Here is an 11,131-nt window from a genome sequence, read left to right as displayed (position 1 = left end):
GTTCGCCTTCAGTCTCTTTCTGTTTATCTTCTCTCAAGAAGCTATCCTTGTCTCACCATCTGCATTAAAATTCTCCTACATTTGTTTTGCATCCAATAGACAACCTATCAGTATTAAAAGCATAAGACCCCTATGGTCCCACTTGATGGTTCAACCATCATATCTCCTTCTTGTTCTGAATCCTTCATATTATTCAAAAATTCTTTGATAGTATCCTCTCAATCTCCTCAATCCCTGCACTTGGTTGCTTGATATCTTTCTCCAACTGCATATGAGACCCTACTATCCCATCTTCTTCCAAAACAAAATTTAGATTCTGCTTGCCTTCTTATCTCCTTTATGAACAATATCATAAATTGTCCCTTCTTTACATGTTTCACCTGCAAACAACACAATTTTCAGATTTAAAAAAACAATGTGACCCCTTTGGTCTCACTTGAAGTTTCAGTCTTCAAGTCTTCATCTTCACTTCTCACCCAAAATTTCTCCTTGTTCTGGTGTCACAAATGGACTCTTCCATTTCAAACTCAACTTCCTTGAGTTTTTTCCCTTAGCCACTTTAACTTGCTTTTGCTGTAGCCTTCTCTGCTACCTCTCATCGCCATTCCACTGGCTTCTTCCTTAATACCCAACCTTGTCTCTGGTTTTCCTCTAGTATTCTTCTTAATGCATTGAGTTGTTCTTTTAACTCGACAATCTCTTTGTCAATTTCCTCTTGACTCATCCTATTAGCCATTTGCCTTGAACATCCCTCTTTCTTCTGCTGTGTCTTTCTCTTTGAACCTCTGCTATGACTATTAGTAGTCATCTTTCTTCTCCTCTTCCTTCATGAGCTTCTCATTTATCTGCAACAAGCAATTTGCAATAGCTAGCCTGCTCGCTGCAATCTTACCTCACCAAGCTCTCCTCACTTAGTCTATTGGTAAGCACGGGTCCTCTATCTGGAACCTCTCTCGAGCAACACCTTTGCTCCTTCTAGTTTTTTCAATCTCTCACTCTCTCTTGAGAACACTTCAGCTGTCCTCTTTGTCTCTCTTTTTGGATTCTTCAGGTTCACTGCCACTTTTCTTCAGAGTGTTTTCCTTACTCTGTCTTCAAGAACACATCTGGTTCTCCTCTCACAGCTTCTCTTGCTGTCACTTGTGCATTAGTGTAAAAACACACATTCTCAATTTAAAACAGAACATATTACCTCACTTTCAAGATCTCAGCATGATCTTGTTTCACCATTCCACCTGTACTTTGAATGGATTTCCTCTGTTTCTTGCATCTGCAAGTTCTGCTACACATCACCTCTGTGTGCCTTCCTTCTGTCAGATTAGAATCTGATCCTTCCTTGCCTGCATAAACACCTTAACACATAACTCTGCTTTTAATTCTTTCACATAGAATTTCTCTGTTCTGTTTAACCCCAATGATTTTAATTACAACCTGGCTCTGATACCAAATGATGCAGGGTTACCCCCGCTTACACCCACAGTATGCATAAAAAATGCATCCACACATTTGTCCCAGGTATTTAACTCTCAAAGGAGTCAAATCTTCAACCATCAAATGGTTAAGGCCCTCTTTATCCATTCCTTTATATCGGAACTCAATCACCCCGCTTAAACCTCCTATCAGAACTATTTACCTCCTCATATCCTTCATTTGAGCCTTCGTTAAAGCCTTCCCCAAATCTTTCTTATCGGACTGTTAAAAACCGTTTGTAACCTTTATACAACCCTTTCAGCACATATATATAACCTTTTCCCTCTTACCTTTGGTTATATATGGTTAATACATAAAACTTACCCATCGGCACTATTTTCCTTATAAAACTGTTTACAAAGGAAAACATATGCAAACACACCTTTTTCTGCCTTTATACGGCTTCTACACAATTCCCGAGGCTACCTTTATCACAATCGGCCATCGCTCCTTTCGCGGGTCATGCATACATATATGCCTCACCACTTCTCCGACTCCGATATGCGACTATCAGAATAGTTAACATATGTTCTAGCCTTAAAAAGGCTCGGCACAATACTTTCACGAATACAAAGGAAAACCCCGCCCGAACCCTTTGTTCGGACTTCAAAAACAATTCACCCGGATCTATATATCCATCGGCCCCGCTCTTCACTCCGACCCTTTCCGCAGCTCCGATCTCCGAAACCTCCGATCGTTGATCAGTGCTTTATCACTATCGGCGCATCGACATTCCAATAACCGCTAACCTTAACTCCTCCGATTGCGAATTAGCGATCAAATCGCGACCGTCGATTTGGTTCGCGATCCGACAGTTGTGATTAACTCGCACGATCGCATTTTGCTCAACCTCAAGGCCAGACCCCTTCCACTTCCATGCGCCGATCCGATATCCTTACGAACCCGATATGGATATAGGCCACTCTTTATAGGATTTCAAGTTCGGATTTCAAATCCGACTATGTTTTGCATCGATTCTTAGTGTAAGTTGGGTTTTTTGCTTGCGGGACTTAAACTGTATAATAAACTTTGCCGATGCGATATTTCGCCTTGCTCCTCAGCGACATCATCTGGACTGTTGATCTTCCAGATCAAACGACTGCTATGCACTGCCACTTTACTCCTTCGCTCTTCTACTTTCCTTAAGTTTTACGCCATTTCTTCAGTTCTTCTGTAGTTCCAACTTCTTTAAGGTTTGCCCTTTCTGCTGTTTTATTGCGTGACTCCTCTTGGGCTTTGGCTTTGATCCCTCTAATGGATTCAACAATCCATTATGATCCTCCGAATCGCTCTTTTCCTCTGTGCAGTCCTTCAAAACTCTGCCTTCTGCTTCCGCTGCTCAGCTACCTCTGAGCTTTACTCTTCTGCGAAATCTCACTTCGCTATTTCACCCCAGAGCTTCCCTCTGTTTCCTCAATTGGATTCAAGGATCCATTCATGATTCCTCTAAATCATTCTGTTCCTTTGCGTCCTTCAGAATTCTGCCTGCAACCTATTACAGAGCCTACGAATTCACAAGTAATTCATTCATGAAATACTCTTCAACACACTGACACAGTCAGGAATAAACATCTATATATATAAATATAAACAATCAATTACATATCCGAGACTCTGTGTCTTGCACAGGCTGTTCTTCAATATCGTGGCCCCTCTGTGCTCTGCTTGTAGGCTTACATTTATGCCAGAAAGTTCTGTTGAACTAATCCTGGTTCAACTCCTAAATCCTCTGAACTAACTCCTAAATCCTCTGTCCACTTCTACTTCAATTAATTCCTAAAAGCTCTCTCTCGTCCCTCGAATCATGAAATTGTTTTAAGAGTCCTGATTGACTTCTAACTCTTGTCATTTATTCACCACTCATGTTCTCATTTATTTAAGAGCATTTACAACTTCCTCTCACTATCTAATTAATTTCTATTTTATGCACTCAGAAGCCTAATATTACATTAATTTATCACTTAGGAATCCAACTTCCTAAAAATACATGACCCTGTATGTCTACTTAATTACAATGATTTTCCTTGGGCTGAATGCTCCTGCATCACTAATTTATTCAGGATCTCAAATGAACCATAATGTCTCATTACTAGCATAGTGCAATGCCCCAACTTCAAGGAACATTTCTTTGGTTTTACTTTCAGTGACACATGCTCTCTAGTTTTTTGTTTCTTAGGTATTCTTCTTTTTTCTTTATAACTATTTTACTTGCATTATGTCATCTCTATAAATTTTGTTTGATTTTGACAATTTGCTCTTCCATTTATTTGAGCAACTCTAGCCAAGTATCACTTTGTTTGTTAGATTGTTCCAACTAAATGGAGTAGTACATTTTCTACCAAACAATGCCCCAAATAAATCGATCTGTGGTAAAGTTTGATATCTATTATTGTAGGGAAATTTCACTAAATACAAGTAATCTTCCACTTTGATGGTTTATTCCATTGCATACATTTTTAACATGTCTTTAGTCACTGGATTAAGTCTCTTTGTTTACCCCTTTGTTGTGAATGATAGTTTGCATCGAAATTCAACATGTACCAAAATTTTTAACATGTCTTTAGTCAACTGGATTAAGTCTCTTTGTTTACCCCTTTGTTTGTGAATGATAGTTTGCATCGAAATTCAACATGTACCAAAATCCTTGTATAATCATTTCCAAAAGTAATTTTGGAGCCCTATTTGAAATAATTCTCTTAGGTATTACATGCAGCCTAACAATCTCTTTCAAATGAATATATTTATACTAGCTACCTTATGAACCAACTTTATTGAAATGAAATGAGTACTTTTGGTTAATTTGTACACCACTACTATTATTTAATCATGTTCCCTCGTTGTCTTGAGCAACTTAGCGACAAAATCAATAGTTATTACTTTCCATTTCCACCTCAGAATTGGTAATCATTGTAGCAAATTGATTAGATATTTGTGCCTATGTCTACTATTTAACATCCTTATCCCTAGCTAGATAATTGGCCACATCCTTCTTCATTTTTGGCCAAAAATATTAACTTCTTACCACTGCAATTGTCTTATGATAACCAAGGTGTCCAATGTATGGAACATTGTGTATCTCTTTCCATACATGCTTCTTTAATTTATAATAATTAGGGAAATAAATTCTAGTTTGATGCTTGAAATTGCATTCTTTTCCAGCTTATAACTCTCATCCTTTTGTTGTAAGCCTTGTTTTATCTGTAGATAATACTCATATGAAGCAACAACCTCAACAATTTTGTTCCTCAAATTAGATTTGCACAAACTAATCGTCATAACATGAATTTCATGTACTCTTATGTTGAGTGTATCATCTACCTTGTTCTCATGTCTAATATGTTTAAGATCAATGTCATATTCACTGAGAAATTACACCCATCTTATTTCTCTAGCATTATTTTTGTTGTTTGAATAAGTGTTTTAAGTGTTCGAATAAGTCTTTTAAGTCAAACTTTCTTTGCATCAAGTAATGTCTCCACATCTTCAATGCATGAACTATTGTAATGAGTTCTAAGTTATATGTGACATAATTAATTTCATGCTCTTTAAGTTTTCTATATTCATAACAAATCACATGCCCATTATGAATAAGAGCACAACCAAGGTTTTTTTGAAGTTTATTTTGCAAGCATATGTGCATACTACAAATTTTTCATTTGGCTAAACAATCTTAAGAATGGGTGCATTAGTAAGTAATATCTTTAACATCTAGATGCTTTTGTTGCACTTTGGAGTCTATTCAAATTTAATTATCTTCTTTTGTAATAACGTAATGGGATTGGAGGATCCTTCTATCAATCTTCTGTAGTATCTAACCAATTACACAAATGGCCTTACCTCAGTTAGATTTTTAGGTGGGATTAGAGGATCCTTCTATCAATCTTCTATAGTATCTAACCAATTACACGAATGGCCTTACCTCGGTTACATTTTTAGGTGTAGGCCATCCTTAATAGCTTCAATATTCTTTTCCACTATTATTTCTTCCTCAGAAATGTTGTGGCCCAAGTAATGAATCTTTCTAATAAAATGACCACTTGCTTTACTTAACGTACCACTGAAGTTTTCTTAGCACTTGTAGTACTAACCTTAAGTGCTCTTCATGCTCTTCCTTTGAATAAATAAGAACGTTATATAATACAATGACAAACTTACCCAAGTAGTTTTTAAATATTCCATTCATTAAACACATAAAAGTCATTGTTGCATTTGTTAGTGCAAATGGTACCACTACAAATTCATAGTGTCACTACATGTTTCCAAAAATTGTGTTACTAATGTTTTCATCCTTTATCTCTATCTGATGGTACCTTGTGCTCAAACCCATATTTGAAAATATATTTTCTCCTCTCTTCTCATTAAATAGGTCATCAATTCTTGTAGAGGATATTTATTTCTTACAGTGACTTTGTTTAGTTGTCTAAAATCAATGCATTGCCACAAATTTCAATCTCTTTTTTTTCACAAAGAACATTAATACTTCCTAAGGAGAGACGTTGGGTATGTATATTCCTTTAACCATTCTTCTAATTAGAAATGTGGCTCCCTCAATTCAAATTATTCTCGATGGAGTCTTAGACACCAAAGAAGCTCGAGGCACTAAATTAATAGAGAAATCAATTTTTCCTTCAGTGTTAAATTTGGTTTTTCTCCAAATACATTTGCATACTCCTGCTACACTAGAAAGTTCTCAATATTTTATCTTACACATTTTTTTGTCTCTTTCACATGATCTGCATGCATCTAGCACCTTTCCATGAAACATCCCTTTTTGTAATGATGAAATCTTCCTTATAGAAATAGGTTTGGGCATACTTGTCACTGGTTTTTGCTCTTTATCCATGGAGATAAGTGTAAGTCTTATTATGACTATATAGGACAATAGGATTCACACCCAATTAGTCCATTCCAATAAGAACATCATATTAATTAAGTGGTATTATGTTCATTAATTTTCCTTTTTAATCTTGATAGCTAATTGTGCCAACCTTGAATTTCCATGCTCACTTCTCTTTAAATAAAATAGTTATGCCAAATTAGAGACGATGTAACTACGAATTTCCCCCCAAATCAATCAAAATTGCATTGGGTTGATTAACAATCATACCTTCAATCATGTTACATTGATAATTTGCTTGTCCATTTTCTAGGGCGACATATATTCTTCAGATGTTTTTGTGCGCATCTTCCATTATAGTTGCTTCTTAGAGATGGTGGACATTCCTCATTTTTCCATCCTTTCGAGGGCAATCTCTATACAAATGGTCTCCTTCACAGTGTCAATGTTTGATTAGTTGACTTTTCCTTTTCAAAAGGATTTTTCCATTTTAGATCGACTTTGTGTTGGTTAGCTTTGCCAATACATATTAGCAATATTATTGAAGAAACATGGTTCAAATCCTTTCTTCCTCTGATCGTTCCTTTTTTCTCCCAAGATTTTTGAATATCTTCTTTGTCATTGCTTTGGTCATACACGTATTTGGCCTTTCTGAATGTCTCTTTAAAAGTTTCAGGTTCATCAAGTTGAATTTTATCTTTAGGAACCCACTTGGGAACTTCTATATCTTACATTCTCATCTTTGATAGATTAAAGCATATCCTAGCAATTCCAAAAAATTCTCTCATATTCTTCCATGGTCATATTGCTCGACTCAAGTTTAGAATCCTACATCTTCTTGTCATATTAATGCTCAGAAAGATACTGTCCCTAGAAATGATTCATGCACTACTTCTAAGAAATCCTCCTCTTATTGATGTTCTTAACCTGCTTCTATTGATCCCACCTACTAAAAGCATTTTTCAATGACTGAGCTTCCACATCCTCTTCCATCTTGTTTTCACCATCAAATGTTGGTGGCTTGATTTCCTAGGCTTTCTTTGCAAATGCTTTTGTTCATACCTCCTTTTTTGATCTCTGAATGGGAATAGTTGGGACACTTCCACGTTGCTATGTAATTCTTCATATGCATATGACTTGTTTGTTGAAGGAGATGGTGAATAATTGTGCCTTTGGGTTTTGGTAGCTATTCTTGAGTGCTTAGATTTTCCATGGTTTTCTTTTCTCGAATGGACTATGCCCCCTTTCCCATGCATTGACCTTGATCCATTCTTCATTTGCATTTGCGAATGATTTAAGTTCCAAAGTAATTAAAGTGTTTAATAGATTTTGTTTCTCTTGAGCATTTAATATCCTCTCATAATCAATTCCACAATACTATGCCTCCATCTCCAAGTGCTTTACAATTTCTACCAACTCTAATGACTCCATTCTATTTTGTGGTCATGAAACTCTTTTACATTGATATTCAGGGCTCTAACTTCTACTTCATGGATGTAAAGTTATTGTCCATTTTCCATGTCTCCTCTTGAATAATATTATTCAATTCCACTCTTTTCTTGTCCTTGCTATAAATTTGACTTTCTAACAGGTGTGCATCCCAATAACACTATTAAATACATCTCAATTCGAAGCATGTAACATTCTCTTTCAAATGCTCGTAAACACGCATTTCTTTTGAATTAAGTATTGGGGGTTTCCGCAGTGCAATATTAGATATATTTTTTTTTTGGATTCAACTGCATTAAGTAAGTCATTCATCTATGACCATTTCCATGAGAGGTAGTCGTAACTGACTAATTTCTCATGATTTTTGAATAATCCACTTAGCACTCATTGCATCGGGTGATGCTCACAGGGGTGAAGAAGTGGGATTGAAACTAGTGAAATAAATCACATAGCGTTAATCATCACTTCCAGGACTTGCACCCGGTAACCAGGGCTTCCTGGGAGGTCACCCATCCCAGATCACCTCTCGCTCAAGCACGCTTAAGTATGGTGTTTTCCCTACAATCAAGCCCGCTTAGCTTGCTACCCCATTTTCAAAACCTTAGCAAGTATTGTGCCTCATGAACCATTCAAGTAGAGTTCCTTCACTCTTTTGAATTAAGTATTGGGGGTTTCCGTAGTGCAATATATTAGATATCATTTTTTTTTGGGATTCAATTGCGTTAAGTAAGTCATTCATCTATGACCATTTCCATGAGAGGTAGTCGTAACTGACTAATTTCTCATGATTTTTGAATAGTCCACTTAGCACTCATTGCATCGGGTGATGCTCACAGGGTGAAGAAGTGGGATTGAAACTAGTGAAATAAATCACATAGCGTCAATCATCACTTCCGGGGCTTGCACCCAGTAACCAGGACTTCTCGGGAGGTCACCCATCCCAGATCGCCTCTGGCTCAAGCGCGCTTAACTGTGGAGTTTTCCCCATAATCAAGCCCACTTAGCTTGCTACCCCATTTGCAAAACCTTAGCAAGTATTGTGCCTCATGAACCATTCAAGTAGAGTTCCATTCACTCTTTTGAATTAAGTATTGGGGGTTTCCGCAGTGCAATATATTAGATATCATTTTTTTTGGGATTCAACTGCGTTAAGTAAGTCATTCATCTATGACCATTTCCATGAGAGGTAGTCGTAAATGACTAATTTCTCATGATTTTTGAATAGTCCACTTAGCACTCATTGCATTGGGTGATGCTCACAGGGGTGAAGAAGTGGGATTGAAACTAGTGAAATAAATCACATAGCGTTAATCATCACTTTCGGGACTTGCACCTGGTAACCAGGACTTCCCGAGAGGTCACCCATCCCAGATTGCCTCTGGCTCAAGTGTGCTTAACTGTGGAGTTTTCCCCACAATCAAGCCCGCTTAGCTTGCTACCCCATTTGCAAAACCTTAGCAAGTATTGTGCCTCATGAACCATTCAAGTAGAGTTCCCTTCACTCTTTTGAATTAAGTATTGGGGGTTTCCGCAGTGCAATATATTAGATATCATTTTTTTTGGGATTCAACTGCGTTAAGTAATCTATGACCATTTCCATGAGAGGTAGTCATAACTGACTAATTTCTCATGATTTTTGAATAGTCCACTTAGCACTCATTGCATTGGGTGATGCTCATAGGGGTGAAGAAATGGGATTGAAACTAGTGAAATAAATCACATAGCGTCAATCATCACTTCCGAGACTTGCACTCGGTAACCAGGACTTCCCGGAGGTCACCCATCCCAGATCGCCTCTGGCTCAAGCGCGCTTAACTGTGGTGTTTTCCCCACAATCAAGCTCGCTTAGCTTGCTACCCCATTTGCAAAACCTTAGCAAGTATTATGCCTCATGAACCATTCAAATAGATTTCCCTCCACTCTTTTGAATTAAGTATTGGGGGTTTCCGTAGTGCAATATATTGGATATCATTTTTTTTGGGATTCAAATGCCTTAAGTAAGTGATTCATCTATGACCATTTCCATGAGAGGTAGTCGTAACTGACTAATTTCTCATGATTTTTGAATAGTCCACTTAGCACTCATTGCATCGGGTGATGCTTATAGGGGTGATTGTGGTAGCAAGCTAAGTGGGCTTGATTATGGGGAAAACACCACAATTAAGCGCACTTGAGCCAGAGGCGATCTGGGATGGGTGACCTCCCAAGAAGTTTTGGTTACTGGGTGCAAGTCCCGAAAGTGATGATTGACGCTATGTGATTTATTTCACTAGTTTCAATCCCACTTCTTCACCCTTGTGAGCATCACTAGATGCAATGAGTGCTAAGTGGACTATTCAAAAATCATGAGAAATTAGTCAGTTATGACTACCTCTCATGGAAATGGTCATACATGAAGGACTTACTTAACGCAGTTGAATCCCAAAAAAAATGATATCTAATATATTGCACTGCGGAAACCCCCAATACTTAATTCAAAAGAGTGAAGGGAAATCTACTTGAATGGTTCATGAGGCACAATACTTGCTAAGGTTTTGCAAATGGGGTAGCAAGCTAAGCGGGCCTGATTGTGGGGAAAACACCACAGTTAAGTGCGCTTGAGTCAGAGGCGATCTGGGATGGGTGACCTCTTAGGAAGTCCTGGTTACCAGGTGCAAGTCCCGGAAGTGATGATTGCCGTTATGTGATCTATTTCACAAGTTTCAATATCCCTGTGAGCATCACCTGATGCAATGAGTGCTAAGTGAAATATTCAAAAATCTTGAGAAATTAGCTAGACTACCTCTCATGGAAATGGTCATAGATGAATGACTTACTTAATGCAGTTGAATCCCAAAAAAATGATATCTAACATGCATTTCATCAATTTTATCAAATTAAAGGTATCGACATCTTTCTTCTCAAGCTCTAATTAAATAATTCTTATTCACTTCTCCAAAATCCAAACCATTAAAATTATCCACCTTTAAATTAGTGATCAAATGACTACACACATATCCAAATTGGACTTCTCAACTAGAATTTATGGCTCTTTGAAGTTATTGTTTTTCTTCTCTACTCAATACATGTGGCCATCGTGAAGCTTGTAGGCTTGGCTTCTTTAAGTTGACCTCCAATAAAATTATTTTGCTCCTATGAGGAAATTTGACCCCGTTGCTTGCTAATATGCCACTGTGGTCAATTTAACTCCTACCCCACCCTCCTTTGAAATTGGGCATTTTCACCAATTTCACACTCTTTCCCCAACATTTTTACATGGGGTTAAACTTTGTTTTTTTATAAATATCCTCAACAATGACTTCAATTCAACCCTATGCATTTTAAAACCATTTTATCATTTCAAAACCATGAATTATTAATCATAACTTTGTATAA

Source organism: Pinus tabuliformis, chromosome 9 (assembly GCF_031772625.1).
Source record: "Pinus tabuliformis cultivar Carrire ecotype Pingquan chromosome 9, CPIR1, whole genome shotgun sequence".
NCBI classification, from domain to species: Eukaryota; Viridiplantae; Streptophyta; class Pinopsida; order Pinales; family Pinaceae; genus Pinus; species Pinus tabuliformis.
The sequence above is the reverse complement of the archived record's forward strand: the minus strand, read 5'-3'. Positions refer to the sequence as shown.